Consider the following 14,097-nt stretch of genomic DNA (forward strand, 5'->3'; position numbering starts at 1 on the left):
AATATCTGGGGATACTAAGAGAAAAAAGGTAGAGAAGGATACTAATGGAGGAAAAAATGGGAAAAATGCAAAAACAAAAATAAGGAATGGGGTTAACCATGAGAAGAAAAGAAAAAAAACAGTTTGCAACCAGGAACAGGGAAAAGAAAAAATCTGAAAAGTAGGACCTGGGAGGAGAAAAATAAAGAATAATAGCAAAAAGGACAAAAATATTATTAATAATAATAGTTTTAAAACAGACAAAACAAGCCAACTAATAACCAGAAAAAACAAAGAGAAAAATAAAAAAAAAAGAAAATGAAAAAATAATCAGGGGAGGGCAGGGCATGGCATCCAGGCTCCGTCAGAGCACACAAATTTTGATGGAGTTCCTGTGGGCCCAGAATGTGGGTGGGAGTGGGGGATGGCTGCAACTCCATTCACCAAGTGGGTGCGGGGTATAAGAGTAACAAGGGAAATGTCACACCTTTTCAGTCGTCCAGATCCAGAATGTCCTTGGGGTTACTGGAAAGCGGAATCTGTTCTTAAGCCCTGGAACCTTGGAAAGCCCTGTCTCTTTAAATACCCAAAATGATCAAGCTGCTTGTAAACATTCAAAATGGCTGAACCCTCCAGACAAGCAAAAGTCCACAGCTAAGCCAATCCTCCCTTTGCTGCTTCTCCTTTTATTCACCAGCCATCAGAGCAGTCCTCCGTGCAGTCCCTGGCAGCAGGGCTGATTTTTAGATTAATTCTTAGTTCCTACCAGACTCGGCACTCTCCAAGCTGTCTGTGCCGTGCAGTCAGAATTGCTCAGGATCGCTGCCAGACTGCAGCTCTGTACGTCTCCTTTTTTGGTATTTTCATGCAAATTATTCTGCTAGTTGGGATTTAGTCCACTTCCATATCCTTTCCTTCAAGGCTCAGGGGTCCATGATTATCTTCTGTGTCTGTGTTAATTGGTTCCCCTTTTCTTTGTTGAAGAGGGTCTGTGCAGTCTTTCTGCCTGGTCCACCATCTACACACACGCACAAGGTTTTTAATCTTTATGAAAGCAAACTGCCACATATTTTCACACCAAGAAGCTGGTGGGTTTGAACCACCAACCTTTTAGTTAGCAGTCAAGCATTTAACCACTACATCATCAGGGAATATGTATATGTATATGTATGTGTGTGTGTGTGTGTGTGTGTGTATATATATATATATATATATATATATATATATTCTATCTTCTATAGGTTCTATTTCTCTGGCAAACCCTTACTGATAGAGTAACTAAGTAATGTTGGAACCTCCACATGACAAATGGCTTTACAAGAAAAGGGACATTTTTTTCATTTTGTTAGAGTGTACCTCTAGTATCTTGGACCTGCAGAGTTAAAGCCATGTCTTTCCTAAACTTCTGAAAAGAGAAGGAAAATAAGACTATTGGATTTGTCTCTCCTCAAGATGGTATCAGTATAAGGAATAGGAACTGAGAAGGGGAGAGATCATCTTCTTCCCTGCCTCCTTGCTCAGTTTTTAAAATGTAAACAATCTTGAGAGGGATTATTCAATTCATTGATTGTTATTATTTACAATGCCTAATTAAAGAGCTCTGGTGGTGCAGTGGTTAAGGCATTCAGCAGGTTAAGTAGTTCAAACCCACCAGCTGCTCTGTGGGAGAAAGATGAGGCAGTCTGCTTCCATAAAGATTTACAGCCTTGGAACCCCTTTGGGGCAGTTCTACTATTGTCCTATAAGATTACTATGAGTCTGAATACATTAGAAGGCAGTGGATTTGGTTTTTTGGTTTAATACATAATTAGTTAGCTTTCAATTAACATTAATGTATCAGGTAAGAAAAGTTCAGCTGAAAATAACAGAAAACACAATGAATAGTTGTTGAAATAAATAGGAGCTTGTTTTTCACTTATGACAAAAGATCTGGAAGGAGGCAGTCATGTGCAGTGGTTCTGCTGCTCAGCCCACTATGGAAGACTCAGGCTTCTTTTTCCCTTCTATCATCTTCAGCCCATTGGTTTTTCTCATGTTTGTTGCCACATGGTCACAAAATGGCTGCAAAAATTCCAGGAAGCCTGTCTTCATTTAAAGTAGTAAAAGGATGCTAGGGTGGTACCAAACATATTTTTTGGTTTTATATCCTTTAAGGTTCCTGGATGGTGCAGACTCAAGTACTTGACTACTAAGCAAAACCTAGTAATTCAAACTCATCCAGAAGCACCTTGGAACACAGCCTTCAATCTGCTTCTGAAAGGTCATAACCTAGTGACCTGCTTTTGAAAGGTTACAGTCTTGAAAACCCTATAGAGCAGTTCTACTCTGCACACATGGGGCCATCATTAGTCAGATTTGACTTAACAACAGCACATTTCTTTTAACAAGAAGTCACAAGCCTTCTTAGAAGTCTCCCTGCATATTTTTCCTTATATTTTATTCAACAAAATTGGGTCAAATGGTGTATATAGAAAAAGGAAAGCTGGGAAGGTCTGGGAAAGAGGCCCAGGATTGGGTCAATTATGATTAATTACCTGAAGATGAATACAGTGTCTGCCACCAATAAAACCAAAGTACCTGTTAGTAAAGAGAAAATGCAAAATGGATTTAACTTGCAATGATTTCCATAACCAATTGTGGCACTTACAATTCAATTCAACAAATAATAACTGAGAATGTACCTTACAGAATAGGGAAAGGAAGGCCAAGATGGATGAGGCGCAAGTTTTTGCTCTCCAAAATGGTATGGACTATTTCAAAGAATAAAATATATGGACACAGCAGAATGGAAATCTGCAGGTTAGATGGAAATAATGACAGCAAGTCATGGATCAGAACCAGAACCAGGACACAGGTTCCAAAGAAGAGAGGCTTAGAAATCAGGGGATGATTTTTGTGAACAGAGGTACTGCTACACTGAAAAGCAGTATGCCTATTGGAGCCAGACAGATCTGGATTCAATTTCTAGTTCTGCCTCCTCATAGCAGTGAAACTTGGATCTTGGTTTACTAAAATAAAAATCATGATGTTACTTTTGTGGTTTTAGCAAAGATTGAGGGAAATATATATAAAGCACCTAATATCATCCCTGGGAAATTTATGTTTTAAACTAAAGATAAATATTCCCTATTTCATAGCTCTATACAGAGATAGATAAATATGTTTCTCAGACCGAGAAGAGAAAGCCTATGTCTTCCTGGATTTAGGATCATTTTTAAGACACTTTTCTTGTTTTCATCATTTATTCTCTTTGAGATGGTGAACACTTCTTTTTCTCATTAAATGGCAGCTTTACCCCAAAATTTCTCACTAGCTTTTCCTTGTCCTTCTGCCCTGCCTGTCTGTCAAACTGAACAGTGTTGGTCATTCTCCAGCCAAAGGGACATTTAGATTAAAGTCATTTCTGAATATTTTCTACCCACCAGCTATTTCACATGAAAATGACAGAAATCAGGGAAGGGTTTCAATTTTTCTTTGTAATCCTTGGGGTGGGGGTGGGGGGAATATAGTATTGTGAGTGCACCTGCTAGATGCTAGAGTATTAAATACAAATGGAAAAGACTTAAAATGCTTTAGAAAGAATAAGTCTAAATACATTGGCTTTATCCAAATGATCTTTTTATTTAAAAAAAAAAAAAAAAAAGAGAGAGATATCTGCATTTGTAGGTCCAAGATGAATTTTAGGCTCTTTTCTTCAATGGCATCACATGAGACAAATATAAAGAAAAAAATATGAAATCATGAACAAAGAAAATAAAAGTTGATGGCAAAGCACCATGTAAACATGTTACTGTTGATGGTGGTTTTGGCCACATCCTGTATATTAATGAATAGAGTATTTGGTTAGCAAAGGGACTATGAACTACTTTCTGCTATTGAGTGATCTGAATTTCATTTTTCTAAACAAGTTTTCTGTTACTTATGTGTTCTTTGGCATTTTTTTTTTTTTCTTTTTAAAGTATGAACAATTCTGAATTCAGAGACTACTTAAGGTTGAACTACATCACTCATCAGATCTTTACTCACTGAGATTTTGATACAAAGGGTAATACAGTCTCACTATTTCTCTTTACTATCTGGATAAAACCAACAAAAATAAAATAAAATAAAATAAAAAACCAAACCCACTGTCATCCAGTCAATTTTGACTCAAAGTGACCCCTGTTGGGTTTCTGAGGCCGTAAATCTTTACGGAAGTAGATTGCTCAGTCTTGCTACCATGGAGTGGCTGGTGGGTTTGAACCACCAACATTCCAGTTAGCAGTACTAAAAGATAATCAAGTTTCTCGAGACTGCCCCCCCCCCATTTGTTGTTGTTAGGTGCTGTCGAGTCAGTTCCCACTCATAGCAACCATTTGTACAACAGAATGAAACACTGCCTGGTCCGTGCCATCCTCACAGTCATTACCATGCTGGAGCTCGTCATCACTTCCCCAAATGCTACCATTAAATTAGGCCAGTACCTAGAACAGTGTGTTCAAAACTATGAAGATTTACATATTATCTTGGGTTAAATAAAGTCCTTTTTATCTTAGAGAAAGACATATAGGAACCTGAACAATATACACCAGTTTAATTGACTATGGCCAGGACTGGGAAAATTTGTGACTTGATCAATTGACTCAAAAATATGGGCAGAGCTTCTACTAGGTGCACAGCTCTGTTAAGCCTTCTCCAGAGATCCCTAATATTCTAGTATCTTGCCTTATATAAACACTCTTGGCAAACTGAATACATTAGCTTTCTTTCTTTTATCCAACTTTGTGTTCCCTTTATTTTCTCTATTTAAAGTGCTAATGATATTTTACTCATAAATTAGTAAAATTAGCCCAATATATCTTTTCCCTTGTTAGCTTAGCCTTTGTATTTACCTGATTCCATAACTCCTTCTTTAGGTTATTCTACAAGACTTGTATTCATTTAACATTTATTAAGTATATAATATGTACCAGATTTAGTAGTAGACATTGGAACTACAGAGATGGATAAGACATCTCCCCAACCCTTAGGGAATTCACAGCCTAATGAGGAAGTCAGAGAAGCAATCAGTAAGATAAGTTCTTAACCTGGTTTAGGTTGACCTGGGATGGGTCAGGGGAGAGTTTGTGAAGGGAATGCTGTTTAACTTGAATCTGGAAGAATTAACCAGGCAGAGAGAGAAGGGAAGGATCTATTTTTTAAAAAGGAAATAGCATAGGCAAAGGCAGGGAGATGTGAACTTGTGTGATGCATCTCAGAAACAGCTAAGAGCTGGATATGACTAAAGCAGAAGATATGGATGGGGATTTAAAGTAAACAGAGCAGAAGTAGAATAAGGAAGCAAGTGAGTTCAGTATCCAAGAAAAATTGAAAGGAAGAGAATAGCTTTTTTTTATGCAACTTCACTTCCCACCACTGAAACCTCTAACTCTCTTCACCCAGGTGGTGGGTGAATGGGGAGCTGCATAGGATTGGATATAGCAACCGAGAGTCTGTTGAAACTACACCGACTCTAAACTGGGTGACCCCCAGATGAGCATGATTTCGGCAGTTGATTCTGTAAGGACCCAAGTTGTCTTTGTGGTGGTGATACAGATGAAACATGGGTGACACAGATGCAGTAGACCTCCACCTTGAACCTAAGATTGGCCCCTAGAACTCTGCAACCAGGCATCCCTGCAGGGGTGCTTCTTGACACTGAGCTAGTGCTGTATGGACTACACTACACACATGGTCATCTATTCATGGCTCCATTTCTTTACATTTAAAATGGTGAATGACTGGAAATAGAGATATAAGGGTCCAGGCATCATGATTAAAAACAAAACAAAAAAGTAATTAATTTACCCAGAGGATTCACAGCTGGTAGTTTGTTAATCTCTACATTGAAAGTAGGATGGTGAAATTGAGAACCTGCAGAATTACCTGCCCAGCATTTCAGCCATATGCCTTATTCCTTTTATATGACTCACACCCATACTACCCCTATCAGCCTGCATCTTATGGTACCAAAAATATTTCCTGGCACACGGTAGATACTCATCAAAAGTTCATTGAGTGAAAGAAGCAACACCTACCGTGAACAGAATACTATTTATCCTGTTCTGTCTTCAGCTAAGGAGCTGCTGAAGTTAGAACATTCAGCTGCTAACCAAAAGGTTGTTGGCTCAAACTCACCAGCTGCTCCACAGGGGAAAGATGATGCAGTCTGCTTCTGTAAAGATTTTCAGCTTTGGAAACCCTATGGGGCAGTCCTACTCTGTCCTATAGGGTCACTATGAGTCAGAATTGACATGATGGCAGTGAGTTTGGTCTTTGGTTTTGGTCTTTGGCATTGAGAACTTCATATAATGATCTTCCAAATTCTCTCCCTGCTGTGTCATATACCTCACTTGACATAGAAATAGTCAATATTAACAAGCCTTGTGATGTGGACAGACAGTGTGAGTGCCCAAAGTTGGCTTTTTCTGCCTCTCACCTAGCTACATGGCTCAGCATGGAAAGCATAAAGGACTGTTGCTATCTTTCTAACTTTTTCATGAAAAGACACTTGAAGAAGGAACCATTCTTGGCTCCTTACAGTCGATGCTAGTTTGGGACTCTTAACAAAGCATTTGTCAAAGGGTCTTGTTAGAATTAATGTAGCACAAAAGTTTGGACTCAGATCATGGCAGAGGTGCCTGAGATGAAGAATTAATTGGTTGTGGAGGAAGAGCCAGCATGACCCAGAGGACCACATGTGCCTTTCCTGTTCATTCACTTAGCCAACATCTATTGAGCATTCATACCAACTTTCGCAAATGTAGTTGCCTGAGGCCCCATCCCCACCCTCAATGAACAAATAATTTTAAGCCAGAAATCTAAGTGCTCTTATCAGAGTGAATCCCTATCAAAGTGGAGACACAGGGGCACTGCCAGGAATTAAGAACCTGATAGAGACTCTCTTTGCTATGTTCCCTCAAGATAAAATGTTTGTTCAGTAAACATACCCCTTGTTTTGATCCTCCATATCCGAATAGAATCATCTTTTGCATTCTCACTTCACGAGTAGTTTCTCTTCCTCCTTTTTTTACTTTATATCTCCTCCTCCTTCTTCCTCTAAACCAAACCTAAAGCAAATCTGCATTTCACCAGAGGCAGCTGGTGCTACAATGTGGGAGTATTAAATGTTTAACATCTTGTCACTTGTGTAACTGATGGAGTCATCTTTTTTGTTTCAGAGTTTCATATTTGGGGGTTGAAAAGCTAGATTGATGAGCATTAACAGAGAGAAATATTTTTTGAGGAGTAAGTGAAGCTGATGACACATTACTTTACAATTTAGTGAAATTCAGCAAATCTAATTCTATTATCCTGTCAAAGTTTCACAAAAAGGAGACCTGAAAGCATATTTTAGATGAATCTTTAAAAGATTCCAGAAGCCACAACCACATCTGCAAAAATCAGATGCATCTGTGCTGACAGACCTTTGTTTTTCTATAGACTAAGGGTAGTAAATAATGTTCCACCAACTAATTAAGTTTAAGGAAAGTTATCTTTGGTGATGCAGTGCCTTCCTCTCTCCCCATTGCAAAGATTGTGAGGCAGTAAACGATAACCTTGTTTTTCAATTCAAAGGCTTTTCAAACTTTACGTAGCCGGATTTATCCAGGCACACCAAAATAGAAGCTTTCTTTATGAAGCATAGAACAGAGTACTCAAATGCAGATTTTATAGAGCATTTACAGGCAGATTTTTTAGGCCCTTGTTTATTTTCACAATGTATTGTGAAATGAATTCAAGTATGAGATATGGCCTAATAAATGCATTTTTGCCAAAGTGCCAGGAGCAATTGTTTTAAAGCACTTTTCCACCAGTCTACAGATTTGTCAGAGGTTCACAAGATGACAAACTGAAAATGCTTTATAATTCTTTCGACAACTGTGCTACTGTATATATACTTGGACTGAAAAGGTTGTTAAGGAGAAGACTAAGTCCATGAGCAATACTGATATTAAAGTTCATTTTATTAGAAATTGCTATTTTTCTCTGCTATTTAACAAATATTTACTGGAATATATTCAACAGAATATATTGAAAACTTACTATCTAATATTCTCAACTACCAGGATGGTACAAATGATTAATGCACATGGCCACTACTAACCTTAGAGTTGACACTTGGAGTCCACCTTGAGCCACCTCAGAAGAAATGTCTTGTGATCTACTTCTTAAAGCTCAGTCCTTGAAAACCCTATAGAACACAGTTCTATTCGGGCACCCATGGGGTTGCCTTAAGTGGGAATCGATTCAACAACTGTTTTTTTTTTTTTTTTTTAACCTTCCAGGTAGACATTATCTCCTTCTGAAGATTGGGAAATATATACTAAGCTAGCAAATAGATATGAAGGGATTGACTCTCATCTATCCAAGCCCAAAGCCCATGTGTGTTCTTTCTAGGACAGCCTAAGAAATTCTATTTGGACCTCATGGCAGAAGCAAGGTCAAGGCTGTGGTCAAAATGTGAAGAGATAATAAAAACACACTGGAGACTTAATTAGGCCAATGCCCAGAAAACCTACAATTAACCCTGGTGTTACGAAACAGTTAAGTGCTTGGTTGCTAACTGAGAGTTTGGCAGTTCTAATCCAACCAGTGGCTCTTCAGGAGCAAGACTTAACATAAAGATTAGAGGCAAGAAAATTCTCCAGGGCACTTTAACTCTCTCATGTGGGGTGGCTATGCATCAACTACAACTTGACAGCACCTGACAACAACAAATGTATGGTGAATTTTTGACATTTTATAGTACCCGAGAGAATCACAAGGACATTTAGAGAGGGTGTATGCTTCTTTAACTGAGGTGTCAGTGATGTCTCTCTGATGGTTGCTGTTGGCAACCAGTCCCCTAAGAGGCACAGTAAAGGCCTAATTAGGCCAGGAGTCAGAAAGAGATTGCAGGTAATGGAGATCAGACACAACTGAGGTTAGGCAGGTGACTGACATCTGATGTAGTCAAACTAAGGGGATCAAGGTTTGAGGCGGGCAAAAGCAACAGGTTAAGGCCAGAGACTGAACACTGATGAAAATAATTAAAAGCTGGATCTGAGAAGGACATTCAGTCTAGGTCAAATAATAGGTAAGATAGAACTTGAGGTAAGGCTGAGATTTTTCTCTTCAGAAACCCAGTCTTCCTCAACTCGTTCTTTCTTTACACTAGAGATCTTCAGTTGCTAAGGGAGTATACTTACTCATACCAGTCTAATGTCTCATAGAGTGAGGGCATCTTCCTTACTCCAAGATTTTGGTATCTGACTCAGTGTGCAAAAGAAACTTGCCTTTTGCTGAGACAGTGAATGGAGAGTGGTTCTGTTGTCCTTAAGATTCTCACTGAAGGGAAGGAAGAGATCATCCACTTACTCACTTGTTACCTCATCCTCTGGAGACCTTCCTAGGATGATGGCAAGATCTGGAACTGGGCTGAGATGGTAAATCTAAGTGCAAATCATCCATAATCTGTCATTTTTGTTGATAACTTTGCTATTTAGAAATTTAAAAAAAAAATGTCCTTTTTTTTGTTTGTTTGTTCTGAAATTTCCCACTAACCAGAACAAAATTGACTAATGTTGAAGAGTAATTAGTGAATGTTGTTATCCATTTGTTTGTCTACTCCTTTGTTCAATAAATATTTACTGGGACGTGGAAGGGCTTCTTATTTTCCAGATATTTTGCTAAGTGTTGAGAATACAGACAAAATAAAACATGGTCTCTGACTTCAGATGGTAACAGTCCAGTCAGGAAGGCAGACAAGTTATGAAATCCACACGAGGCAATGTTGTTGTTAGGTGCTGTCTAGTCGGCTCCAACTCATAGTGACCCTGTATACAACTGAATAAAACATTGCCCAATCTTGTGCCAGCTTCACAATACTTGCTTATATGTGAGCCCATCATTGTAGCCACTGTGTTAGTCCATCTCCTTGGGGGTTTTCCTTTTTTTGTGTGCTGACACTCCACTTTACCAAGCATGATATCCTTCTTCAGGAAATGGTGCCTCTGACAACATGACCAATGAAGGTGAGAAAAAAGTCTGGCCATTCTGGCTTCCAAGTAGCATTCTGGCTGTACTTCTTTCAGGAAGAACATTCTTGTTCATTCTTTTGGCAGTCCATGGTACTTTCAGTATTCTTTGCTAACACCACAACTCAAAAGCATCAATTCTTCTTTGGTCTTCCTTATTCATTGTCCAGCTTTTACATGAATATGAAGTGATTGAAAATACCATGGCTTGGGTTAAGTGCACCTTATTCTTCAAAGAGACATCTTTGCTCTTTAGCACTTGAAAGAAGTCTTTTGCAGCAGATTCGCCCAGTGCAACATGTCATTTGATTTCTTGAATGCAGTGTAATCAGTGACATACTAGAGAGAGAAAGTCATGCTATGATTGGGTTTAGTATGTGAGAGAAACTTGAAGAAGTTCATTCAGGAGGGGAAAGGAGGAGAAGGGCTACCTATATGAGGCGAGGAACAACAAGTGATGGGGCTAGAGAAGTAGATCCAGGTCTGCTTCTAGGAAGCGTGGACCCACTCTTTGGGGCCTGAACAGTAGGTAGCATCATCAGCCTCTTTTTTCAGGAAGATCATTTCCAAAGCTTGACTGTGAGAGGGAGAAGGGCTGCCCCTGCCAGTGGAAATTATTTTCCATTATCAGAATCAGGCTTTACTTGGTCTTTTATGTTTTAAAGAGGAATGATAAGTCACAGAGTATATTATATGCTACAAATGATAACATGGTATTTATTTCATACGTTAAGATGACATATATGCCATTACTAAGTCAAACGTAATGTTTCCAGAAGTAATGATGAATGTACCATCATACATTCTTTGCTTTCTTAATCCTCATTATGACAGGTGAAGGCAGTTTACTCCTGGCTTTTTCCAGTGTTGGAATATTCTATACAGATGATATGTCCTTGTTGCCAACTCACGAAAACAACGTTAGCAATTGTTTACCCCATGACAGACATTTTTTCTTGCAATGTCTTTCCAAATGTGACAGCAGCCTATTTTTGTCATCAATAAACAACTTAAAGGGGAAGAAAAAAGAAAGAAATCTAAAAGAAATATTTACAGTATATGTTCCCATGGGAAGAATTAGGCAAAAACACTGATAACAATTCACAATAAAATGAAAACAACATTGTCCCTAGCTCTGTTTATGGAGATTATTCATAGCTCTTCCCCATTTTGGCAGATGTTATCCATTATTGTGTATCCCAGGAATCATTTTAAACACCTGTGGGCACTTTCTCTGTGCAATGTATCAGTAGGAGTAATTCTTTCAAAGAAGGTTAATAACATTAATCCCATTTTACAGATGGGAATAAAAGACAACTGGTTTATCGTATTTTCTCAGGTCAGATAGTAAATCAATGCCTCATTAACATTCATTAGAATCTTCACTCTACCCAATTTCAAACTAAGTTCTTTCCCTCAGGCACTTAATTAGCAGCAGGAATTTTCTAGCATTCATTGCTCACTGATTTACGTCTCAAACAGTGAAGCCTGTATATGAACAAGGCACTGTGCTATTAGTGCAGGCCTACACAGAAAATGGTGAGTGGGTCAACTGAACCACCCTATGGCAAGAAGTTTAGAGTCAGTTCAGGAGTAGCCTCTAATAACAATAGTTAATAATAGTGATATTAATGGAGGACTCCATTTGTCTAGGCCCTGTGCTGATATTATATATATTCTACCATTTACAACTCATAGTGGCAACCTCAATTAGGTGGCCATTATTAGTCTCTTATTTTAAAGGTGAGGAAACTGAGTGACTTACCTATGGAACATAGCTAACAAGCAGAAACAATATTTGACATATAATAAGGAAATATAAAGTCAGTATTCATGGTTTCAATTTAGCCAGTGGTTCTTAAACTTCAATAGGTGTTAGGATCACCTGGAAGCCTTAGTAAAGCCCAGATTGCTGGGCTCAGAGTCTCTTATTTGATGGATCTGGGGTGGGGTGTGTCTGTGTGTGTGTGTGAGGAATCTGTATTTCTAACCAGTTCCCAGGGGATGCTGCTTCAGCTGATCCACGGACCACAGTTTGAGAACCAGTGCTCTAAAACCCAAAATGCTCTAAAAAACAAAAAAACAAACTCACTGCCATTGAGTTGATTCTTGATTCCAACTCTTAGTGACCCTATAAGACAGAGTATAACTGCCCTATTGTTGTTGTTGTTGTTGTTATGTGCCGTCGAGTCAGACCCGACTCATAGCGACCCCTCCTTGGGTTTCCGAGGCAGTATCACTATGGAAGTAGATTGCCCCATCTTCCTTCCGAGGAGTGGCTAGTGGGTTTGAACTGCCAGCCTTCTGATTAGCAGTCAAGTGCCTTAGGCACTACACTACCAGAGGGTTTCCAAAGCTGTAAATTATTATGGAAGCACATCTTTCTCCTGTCAAGTGGCTAGTGAGTTCAAGCTGCCAACCTTTTGGTTAGCAGCCTAGCACTTTTAACTACTGTGCCCCAGGGAAGGCTTCTCCCCGTGCTCTAAGTAAGACTTAACGTAACAGTCTTGGACTGGGTTCAGGACATGGTGGGAAGTGATGATCTGTCCTGAGCTCTACTTTTAGAAGATTAATGGAGCAGCTGTGTGTAAGGTACTAGAGGACAGATGGTAGGCCAGGAGGTTCCCAACTAAGGTAAATAGATACTGAGAGATGGTAATAGATGTTGAGAAATATTGGCCCAGTGGAGAGTCTAGAAAGGATTTGTTGACTGATTAAGGAAAAAGGAGTCATCAGATGTGACACTCTCTGCTTTTCTATCTGGGTGGCTAGAAGAGTTATTGGGCCATTAATGGAAATTGAGAGGACTGGAGGGAAATCTGCCTTCTTGTGTATTTCCATCTTCTTTTTCCATAAAGTCTCCTACTATTGTTTCCCTTTATTTATTGTTGTTATTTATGAGGTTTCCACACCATCTTTCTTCTACTTCTTTACCTGCAGGAACCAATGTATCTAAAGGACCGCTATGGACTCCTGTTCCCTTCTGAGCTATGGTTTTACCTCTAGATAATCTGATTCTCCCACTCGCCCTTCAGCTCCTTATTTTCAGGATGACGGTATAGCTCATAGTCTGCTCAGCAATCTTAGTGGATTCTGCTAATCATGACTCTGTTTATGGTTTCTGTGTTTTTCCTGAAGCTTATCTGAGGAACATATTGTCAGTGACAGAGGCCTCATAATCCGTCATTCAGAACAACATCCATTTGTTTCTGTGAAAAATTATTTTATCAGTTTTTTGGTCTCACATTTTTCTTTTATGTAATTTCTTTTCCATAAGTGAAGAGAATATTTTAAATATACAATTTACAAATATGCATCCTTTAGGAAGCATTTACTCTTGAATTGAAAACAAATTACCTTCCTTTAAAAAATATACTTCTTAAAAGTGCTTAAATTGATTTTCTGAAACTGAAATAATAGAGAAGCTAGACTAATAGGGAAGAAAACTTCTGAGAATCTCTTCATAAAGTAAATAGTTTTACATAACTATCCTACAGAATGTATCCTTGAAAGAAAATCAGATTTTACATATGGAATTTTCCTAAATTGAGAGCACATACCTATGATGAAGATATGTTATAGCTGATATAAACCAAAGGTTCCTGTTTATAACGTTCACCATCCTATTGTGAAATGTTTGTTATCTGTCATTTGATTATGAATGACAATTCTTTTCTTTTTCCAAAGAAGTGACAACTAGAATCTTTAGTGTGAAATTTTAAAAGTATTGCATTCAAATACCATTGTAGAATTCAAGGGACCTTGTTTCCTATTTTGCTGGAAAAAAAAAAAAGAATATTTCCCATCATTGCCACCAATTTCTACCCTAAGTCCTTCTGAATCTCTCTATAACTGCAAAATTTCATTTGTTTAGATGGAAACACAGGGATTCTTCCTGAGACCCAACCCTTCCCTTTCTCACAGGGCCTGGCAATAGCAATCCGTGGCCCTACCTCAGCCTTTGCCTCTTTTTCCCTTAGTCCCTTCTTGCCTCCTTCAACTGTGTCTTTTCCTCATCTCCTCTGACACCAACATTTACAACTCACCACTTTAAAAAATGAAAATAATAAATAGCTCATTA

At 38.6% G+C, this 14,097-nt stretch overlaps 1 protein-coding gene across 1 annotated transcript in view; it reads left to right on the forward strand.

Annotated features, from left to right (window-relative positions):
• LOC103204430 (serine/threonine-protein kinase TNNI3K) overlaps positions 1–14,097 on the forward strand; it is a 661,050-nt gene that overhangs the window by 604,567 nt on the left and 42,386 nt on the right. The gene's annotated exons all lie outside the window — the stretch shown is intronic.

The sequence above is a fragment of the Orycteropus afer genome, unplaced genomic scaffold (genome assembly GCF_000298275.1).
Source record: "Orycteropus afer afer isolate SDZICR_OR568_19922 unplaced genomic scaffold, OryAfe1.0 scaffold00248, whole genome shotgun sequence".
NCBI lineage: Eukaryota > Metazoa > Chordata > Mammalia > Tubulidentata > Orycteropodidae > Orycteropus > Orycteropus afer.